We start from the raw sequence: 9,744 nt of genomic DNA, 5'->3' as shown, positions 1-9,744 counted from the left end.
CTCAAGAACAAATATCTGTGCTCATCACACAAATAAATGCCCTTACCGGGATTCGAACCTGGGACCGCGGCTCAGCAGGCAGGGTCACTACCGACTGAGCCAGACCGGTCGTCAATTATGAATTAATTATTTTTTTAAACATAGGTAGTAAATATATTTTTTGAATACAGTATAACTAGCTTATTAACTCATTGTGTGAACTAGCCTTAATAATCTATATTATTTATGGTTCATTAATATTTCTTGTATGTGGGTAGTTTTTTGCACATTGTAATTTATCCTCAATTAAGCTAGGAACATACTACGCGGACGTCCGCCGTCGCGCGACCGCGGACGCGGATCTAGACAATGAATATACACTTTACCGTGCAAACTATCGGTCGTCGGTCGTGGACGTGGCCTTGAGCGCACGGGCGTCCGATCGAAATCTGGCTCGCTAGATGTTTTGGTCAGCCGAAGCCACGTCCCGAAGACCGTGCACACTGATCGGTCGCGGTCGCGGTCGCGCGACCGCGGACGTCCGCGTAGTATGTTCCTAGCTTTACCCTGTTGATCACGAACGCTGTAAAGAATTCGAAACGTCTGGATCAAGTGTAAATTATTAAACGCGATATAAATCGTTTCCATAGTTTTATTTCGATATAAGGTTGTTAAATGGGTTTTGTTAGAAGTCAGTTTTAATTCGATTTTAGGCACAAGCCATGGGTTTGCGATCTCTTTGTGCTTTCTAGTGGTTTAGGTTGCGAGCGCACTGGACGCGTGGCGACTTAATAAGTCTATTGTTTAAGGATTAAATTACTAGGTTAGGTATGTAAATGCCGGTTCTAAGTTCGGAGGTTTAAATGGTTCTTTTTGTGGAAATAGTTTCTGAGGTAACATCTGAAATAAATTAAGTACCTATGTGACAAAATAATTTTCCAATGCAAGTTGATTTTTTTACCACCCACCAACACTGATAAATTGTCAAGATAAGTATTTAACTTTTGAGTCACTTTTATTATTAAATTATTTTAATGATAGTGAGATGGTTTTGTTTTACTTTATCTATAAACATTTACCTATGTATCGCGTGATTGGAATTTTAATATAATTAACAAGCATAACATATTTTTCCCCTCACTTGCTCGGAAACACGTGTCCTTGTCCTTTAATACCAGCGGGTAAAAACGCATTTTATCCACTAGTGGGTAAAGTAATTTGACCTTGAATAAAGTCAAATTAACTGCTTTAAAATTGATAAAAGTAGGTCATCTAGTAATAAAGATGATTTACCACATGTGGAACTACTGGAAGCAGTGATAAACGAATTTTATGCGTTGTAGTTTCCTCGCTATAGTGAGGGGAAAAGTTTTGTGTTACACTCGGGTGCAATAGTACATTACATCAGAGGCCGGGAAAATGAGGATTTCCGGCCAAGTGGGTATATACGGCCGAGCGAGCGTGCGTGCGAACGTAAAGACAATATTTCATTGCATGTTTGAGAAAATGTATTTTACTTCTCGTGTATTAAAAAACTCGCAAGTTCAGGATTCTATTCTCGAACCACTCGCTTTGCTCGTGGTTCAACTATAGAATCCTTTCACTTGCTTGTTTTTCAATTCCACACTCGGCGTTAAAATACAACTTTGCCCCCTTGTATAACAAATAACTATTGTTTCGTTGATATGTATCGGATGTAGCAAATAGCAACGTCCAAAGGATGTTTTTGTTTGAAAAAACATCACTTTTCATATCATTAATCCATTATGTATCGATTTTTATTGTAGGTTGATATAATATGCAGATAACATATTAAAATTAGCATCCGACCATTTGCATTAGTCATAAGACTCATAAGTCAAGCAAAAGACAAGTAAGCCCTTTTCTATGGGCTAAGGTAAAATTTTGATATGTAAGTTCAATAAGTAATTAAATAAAGAAAATACTCTATAAGGTAAAGATAGATAAAATATTAACATTATATTTTATCAATCATTTCTTATTCCCATTATATGAACAAATGTAATATTGTGTTAGAATATTTTCAAATAGGTAAATATAAGAGACCTGTGATTTAGAATCCAATAATAAAACATTTGATATAACGAATATTTCAATAATATCAATATAATTTTCGATTTCATTTATATTTCAAATATTTGGAATTGTTAGTGATCATTTAGAATAAGAATAATTTATCAATAATATTTCGTAAAATATTTTTTCTTATAATTAATTGAAATACGGTTGTACTCACGTTATTATATCGCTATTGCTGCGACATGAGTACAACCGTATTTCAATTAATTATTTGAATATGTCTCACGGAAGTTTAACGTGTATATTTTTTCTTATTACATTTATAAGATATTACATGCGAGTTTTATTTTTGTCCAAATTTAACCATTTAAAATTCGTCCGAATTTCATGAAACGTGGCTAAGAACACTCCCGACTAACTCAGCTTTCAAACAAAAACAAACTAAATCTAAATCGGTTCACCCGTTCGGGAGCTACGATGCCACAGACAGACACACGCACAGACAGACAGACACACACACACACACACACACACACAGACACACCGTCAAACTTATAACACCCCGTCGTTTTTGCGTCGGGGGATAAAAAGATGTCAACAAAATGCGACCGCCTCGAATCCACTCTTTACCGAAAGTTGACAAATCGTTCCCCTCCATTACACAGATTTTATCAGAGACTAATAGCGGCCCGTTACGATGATGAAGTGTTACTATAAATATAACAAATATGGTGCTAATTCTTGAACATTTTAAGAAGATTTTTGTTTAGAAATGTCTATTTTGATATTTGAAGCTTCTTTCGCTCATAGCATAGATTAATAGTTATTTGTTATACAAGGGGGCAAAGTTGTATTTTAACGCCGAGTGTGGAATTGAAAAACGAGCAAGTGAAAGGATTCTATAGTTGAACCACGAGCGAAGCGAGTGGTTCGAGAATAGAATCCTGAACTTGCGAGTTTTTTAACACACGAGAAGTAAAATACATTTGCACCCGAGTGTAACACAAAACTTTTCCCCTCACTGTGGCGAGGAAACTACAACGCAAAAAATGCGTTTATCACTGCTCCCAGTAGTTCCACAGGTGGTAAATCATCTTTATTACTAGATTCACCTACTTTTATAAAGTTCAGGATTCTATTCTCGAACCACTCGCTTCGCTCGTGGTTCAACTATAGAATCCTTTCACATGCTCGTTTTTCAATTCCACACTCGGCGTTAAAATACAACTTTGCCCCCTTGTATAACAAATAACTATTAAAGCAGTTAATTTGATTTTATTCAAGGTCAAATTACTTTACCCACTAGTGGATAAAATGCGTTTTTACCCGCTTGTATTAAAGGACAAAACACGTGTTTCCGAGCTAGTGAGGGGAAAATATAAGAAAATCATACCATTCTAAACATTAAAATGCGACCGCCTAAGAACGCGCATACACTACTACACCACACACAGATATGGCGCCACAAAAAAAATGTCTTTCGATGATACTTGTAGATGGCGTTAAGTATCACTTTTTACATAGATTTATGGCTCGAATCGAAAGTGACACTTAACGCCAATCTACTAATAATCGATGGCAGCAAGGCATTTTTTGTGGCGCCATCTATGTGTGGTGTAGTGTATGCGCGTTCTTAGGCGGTCGCATTTTAATGTATGGGATGGTATGATCTTCTTATATTTAATCTATGCTTATAGTTAATTAAAATTATGTGATGTAATCTTGTTAATATTGGTGAACAATAAAGAATATTTGTATTGTATTGTATTGTAGTGTATAGTTTTGTGGCGATGATTAAGACGCAACACATGATGTATAAAAATTTAACCGCTCTTTTTAGGGTTCCGTACCAAAAAGGTACAACAGGAACCCTTATGGTGCGACTCTGTCCGTCTGTCTGTCCGTCTGTCACATTCCTAAATATCTCAAGGACTACTAATGCTATCAACTTGAAATTTGGAATAGTTGTGAACATTGTAAACCTCTACAAATAGAAAGTATAATTTTTTTAAATATATTAATTTTAATTGTAGAAAATGGCCAAAATGAAAGGGGGGCAAACTGTAAATTTCAAGTTGCTAGGTCAAGTGGGGTATCGTTGGAAAGAGCTCAAATTGAACGTAAATAAGCTATTTTTTATAATTTTTTTGTTGTGAAAAAAAAAAGAATTTTGAAGGAAAATGTAAAAAAAAAATACCGTCCCCCCCCCCCTTATCTCCGAAGTTTACGAACGAAAACTTATGAAAATTTTAGTAAACATTGGTTTTATATATATTACAGGAAAAATATAATCGTGTTTGTATTTTGAATACTTTTTTTTTAATTCACAAAAAACTTTTCAGATTTTTACTTTCAATTTACCCACCCTTGCGGATGTATATCGTACTTCAAATTGATACGAGGTGTTACGTAAACCATCTTCTGTCCAATAAAGTAAAAACTGTTTAAATCGGTTAACATTATAAAGAATTATCCCTGAAAAACCAGGTCGCGCAAATTAGTTAGCAAATTGACCGGGAGATGGCGCTATACACAATAATACTCATTAAATTAGTGCCTATACTTTTGTCTTCTAGTCAAGTCATTAGAGTTATATGAAAATATGAGATTATTTTTACTAGGTAGTTTGAAAGAAAGTTTGTACGGAACCCTCGGTGAGCGAGTCCGACTCGCACTTATCCGGTTTTTTTAATTTTGGAATTAAATTATGCAAGGTCGGGTAGGTTACCTATCTTTTTACTGAATGCCGATGCCCATACCAACAATAATAGTTTATTTTCTCAAACATGGTATGAAATATTGATGTTATGTGCCTTATAATTGGCAGCGAAGTATGACGTTGCAGGTGCGGCTAGGACGATTGATAGATAATGGAATTTCATACAAACCTTGCAGGCCAAGGCCGGCAAAGTCCTCTTTTTAACCCCCGACGCAAAAACGACGGGGTGTTATAAGTTTGACGTGTCTGTCTGTCTGTCTGTCTGTCTGTCTGTCTGTCTGTCTGTCTGTCTGTCTGTTTGTCTGTGTGTGTGTCTGTCTGTGGCATCGTAGCTCTCGAACGGATGAACCGATTTTGATTTAGTTTTTTTTGTTTGAAAGCTGAATTAGTCGGGAGTGTTCTTAGCCATGTTTGATGGTAATCGGTCCACTATGTCGGAGGTTATTCAAAATTTTAATTAGTTTTTTTTTAATAAAAAAAAATTACAATGGTATGTGGCTGATTCTTAGCGGCCCGAAATGTATTACAAAAACACCTAAATACTATTTTTTTCAGCCTTCTAGCTCAAAAAATAAAGATTTTACACCCGGGTTAGATTTTTTTGAAAAAAAAATTATCCAAATCGGTCCAAAAAATGTCTATATATACGAAAATATAAAATTCGTGTGGCACTATTGTGCCACCGAAAGCCCAAATCTGAAGTCCATTTTGGTCTATCTCTTATCGTTTCCGAGATATAACGTCTTGAAAGTACGAAATGTACTAAACTTCTACTATTTGTTTGTGAAATCGTTGCTATCACATTCCATCAGGCGCTCATGACTAAATTGTATGGAAGTGTCGAAATCCGACTCGCACTTGACCAATTATCGTAGAAAGTTGTGTTTCGACGTAAAACGATGAGGTGTTATAAGTTTGACGTGTCTATCTGTCTCTGTGTGTGTGTGTGTGTGTGTGTGTATGTGTGTGTCTGTCTGTGGCATCGCATCGTGTCGTAGCTCCTGAACGGATCTACCGATTTTGATTTATTTTTTGTTTATAAAAGGTGAATTAGTCGAGTGTTTTTTATTTATATTAGCTGTAGGTGAGGGCCTTTCTTCCCGTGGGAGAAGGCGACTGTGGGATGTGGGTTAAATTGTGGCGTAGGCGAGAGGCTGGCAACCTGTCACTGCAATGTCACAGTTTCGTTTTCTTTCAACCCCTTATTTGCCAACAGTGGCACTGAAACCTGAGTAGTTTCATGTGCTCTGCCTACCCCTTCATGGGACACAGGCGTGATTGTATGTATATGTAGCTGTAGGTGATGGCCGCTGGTCCAAGATGGTCGCCGCCACAAAAAAAATTATTTATTTATTATGGATTACAGAGGCAAGCCTGATCGCGCGATAAATGATAAAACCAGCAGGGTTAGCACATGATTGCCGCGAGAGTATGTCACCGCGAGATAGACTACCGGTTCCTATGTCATTAATACAATTACGACAAAGACGTGTCATCTCATCTATCTCGCGGCGACATACTCTCGCGGCAATCATGTGCTAGGCCTAAAGGGGCGGCTCATTCTGCGATTCTATCGCCGCGCTACATGTATATGGCGGCGGCCGCGAGTTTCGCGGCCCGTTCACTGGTGACGACCTTCACGCGGCGCAATAGAATTCTATGTCGGCTGCTCGCGTGCGGTCTGTTTGTTAATGTAGGTAAGAATTTAGAATGGCGGCATTTTATGAACATCAAAGGAGTGAGCCTTCAGTATTTGTACTATTATATTCTGTGATATTCGTACTATTAGTAAGTGCGAAAAGGATGGCCTGGCGCGACCATGCTATCGGTGCTGATTTTTAACCGCCGCCTCAAATCTCAAAGGAAGGGGTTCTCAATTCGTCTGTATTTTATTTTTTATGTTTGTTCCTCGATATCTCCGTCGCTACTGGACCGATTTTGAATTTTTTTTTTGATAGTATATGAATACAGATTGGTCCCATTTTTCTCAGAACCCAGTTCTGATGATGGGATCCTGGAGAAATCGAGAGAACTCCTCAAATCTGAAAGGCATACATATGGTGATTTTTGTGTTTTTAAAGGAATGGCATGCATTTACTTACGGAACAGTGACATTTGGTGCAGTGGAACTGCTGATGATGGTCAGAACGGAACTCCTCAAATCTGAACGGCACGCTTATAGTGACTTTGGTATTTTTATAAGATCAGCATGCCCTTACGTCCAGAACAGTGACATTTGGTGCACTGGAACTTCTGATGATGGTCAGAACGGAACTCCTCAAATTTGAACGGCACGCTTATAGTGACTTTGGTATTTTTATAAGAACAGCATGCACTTACGTCCAGAACAGTGACATTTGGTGCAGTGGAACTCCTGATGTTGGTCAGAACGGAACTCCTCAGATCTGAACGGCACGCTTATAATGACTTTAGTATTTTTATAAAAACAGCATGCACTTACCTCTAGAACATCTTGAACGTAAAAAATGTAGGTAAGTAGGTACTTAACATACAATTCGGTACTTGAATTCCAAAACACAAGAAATATGACAAAAGAAAGAGCCCCCTACAAAAAGAAAGAAATAAAAACCTTAAATTATAAATTTAAAAAACCCCCGACACAAAAGAAAGGTGAATTAAATTAAAAATTAAATAAAAAAAGGGTGAAAAAAACTAAAAGTGCGAGCTTTCAAAAAGTAATAAAATAACTAAATAAGTAGCTCTAGGAATACCTACCTTCCTTCTTACGAAATACCTACCTTCTTCTTCTTAGGAATATCTACCTACCTTCTACCTTCTTACGAAATACGTAAGATGAAAACCTAACTACGAAATTCTTGAACGTAAAAATTTTGGTACTTAAACATAAAATTACTTGAATTCTTAAACACAAGAAATATGACAAAATAAATTATTAATTATTATTCTCTTTATTGATTTCCATTATTAATTAATGGTAAAGTGTTGTCGCGTCGGGGGACCGCTCTTTGCCTGTCTAACTTGAAACTTAAAAACTAAATATTTACACAGCTAAACTAACTTAATAAATGTTTAACAAAAAATTCACTAGGTACATACATTAAACTAACTACCTGAACATGAACAATGTAACTATACAACCAAAATGTCAAAGGAAGTATTAGAATTACAAGTAAAGTATATGTTTACAACCAAACAAACTAGATAAGTGCTGAGCAAAAATTTCAACACCCAATCTTAAAATAAGACTCTAAAGACTGCATCGGAAACACAACCGTCAACGACGTCTGCCCTTACGCTAATATTGAGAGCGGTCCCCCGACGCGACAACACTTTACCATTAATTAATAATGGAAATCAATAAAGAGAATAATAATTAATAATTTATTTTGTCATATTTCTTGTGTTTAAGAATTCAAGTAATTTTATGTTTAAGTACCAAAATTTTTACGTTCAAGAATTTCGTAGTTAGGTTTTCATCTTACGTATTTCGTAAGAAGGTAGAAGGTAGGTAGATATTCCTAAGAAGAAGAAGGTAGGTATTTCGTAAGAAGGAAGGTAGGTATTCCTAGAGCTACTTATTTAGTTATTTTATTACTTTTTGAAAGCTCGCACTTTTAGTTTTTTTTAATTTCCAAACACAGATAATTGTGACATAACATCCAGGTATTTAGCCAATTAAAAAAAACTATAAGGGGCTTTATAGACGTGCCGACTGCAACTGGTACGGGCCCTAGACAATATTTGATTTTGGGTGCGTTTTCATGCAAAAAAAATTTTTTTCGTTTTTTTTTGAATTATTTTTAACTTTTTGTTTTTTTATAAGCGTATACGGGGTAACAAAGGGGAACGAAAATTCGATTATTTTTGCGCTACGACGCACCGTTTAGGAGATACAGCCATCCAAAGTTACTATTTTCAGTAGACTTTATTTATTTCATACCATGTTTGAGAAAAGCTAGCACTATACATACCTCGGCGGGAAATGGGGTTGCCCGCCTCAGACCTATCCGGCCTCGCTTCGCTTGGCCGTCTATATGTCTTCGGCCGGCAACCCCCTTTGTCCCGGCCTCTGTAGTAATGTACTATTAATAATTTAGAGCTACCTAGTTCGTTTTTACATTATCCGTTCCGATATCCGTTGTACGACATTAAAGTTGCCTACTTTGACATTCTTCCTTCATTCGATATCGGATCTGATAATGCGAAAACGTTCTTATTGTAATTTATAATCAAAAATCCATACTAATATTATAAAAGGGAAAGGGTTTGTCCGTGTTTCACGGCAAAACGGAGCGACGAATTAACGTGATCTTTTAAGTGGATAATAAATAGTTGAAGGGATGGAAAGTGACTTAGGCTACTTTTTGTCTCTTTCTAACGCGAGCGAAGCCGCGGGCAAAAGCTAGTTAACATATACAGGGTTGGGCAGGTTAACTGTCCTAGTTTAAAAGTGGTATAAAAATGTAAACACACGATAATATGACAAGTAGTGCTACGATTTATATTTATAATATTCTATATTTTAATTTCTCATGTGATATATTATATTTGCTTTTCTTTAACTTGAATAATTTTAGGCATTTTGTTGGAGAAAGAATTTGACCCGGCACGCTCGACCTGATCTGCTATGTCATGACATTAACGAATACCCGACCCCAGAATATACCACATTTTTAGCCTTTAGCCATCTCAATAAAACCATGCATTTATTTGTATATGAATATATTAATAGTTATCGGTTGCGTGAAGATGCGTAGCCTACTTTACAAGATAAAATATCAGCCTAAAAATTTCGACGAAAATGCACTTTACTGACACGAACCATCCAATTCCTATAAAATGGTTACTTTATTTCAGAAGTGAAAGACTCCTATAAACGATTTTTTGATGTAGTATCAAAGCAGTACTGGATATTTACTTTTTTCAGTTAGTTGAATATCTCGCCCAATCCGCAATGTTCGCTGTTAAATTTTCCAACTGCAATACTTTTTAAAAATGTTATAAAAAAATAATAAAACAAACTG

This window comes from Leguminivora glycinivorella, chromosome 17 (assembly GCF_023078275.1).
Source record: "Leguminivora glycinivorella isolate SPB_JAAS2020 chromosome 17, LegGlyc_1.1, whole genome shotgun sequence".
Classification (NCBI taxonomy): domain Eukaryota; kingdom Metazoa; phylum Arthropoda; class Insecta; order Lepidoptera; family Tortricidae; genus Leguminivora; species Leguminivora glycinivorella.
This window is presented reverse-complemented; position numbering follows the sequence as displayed.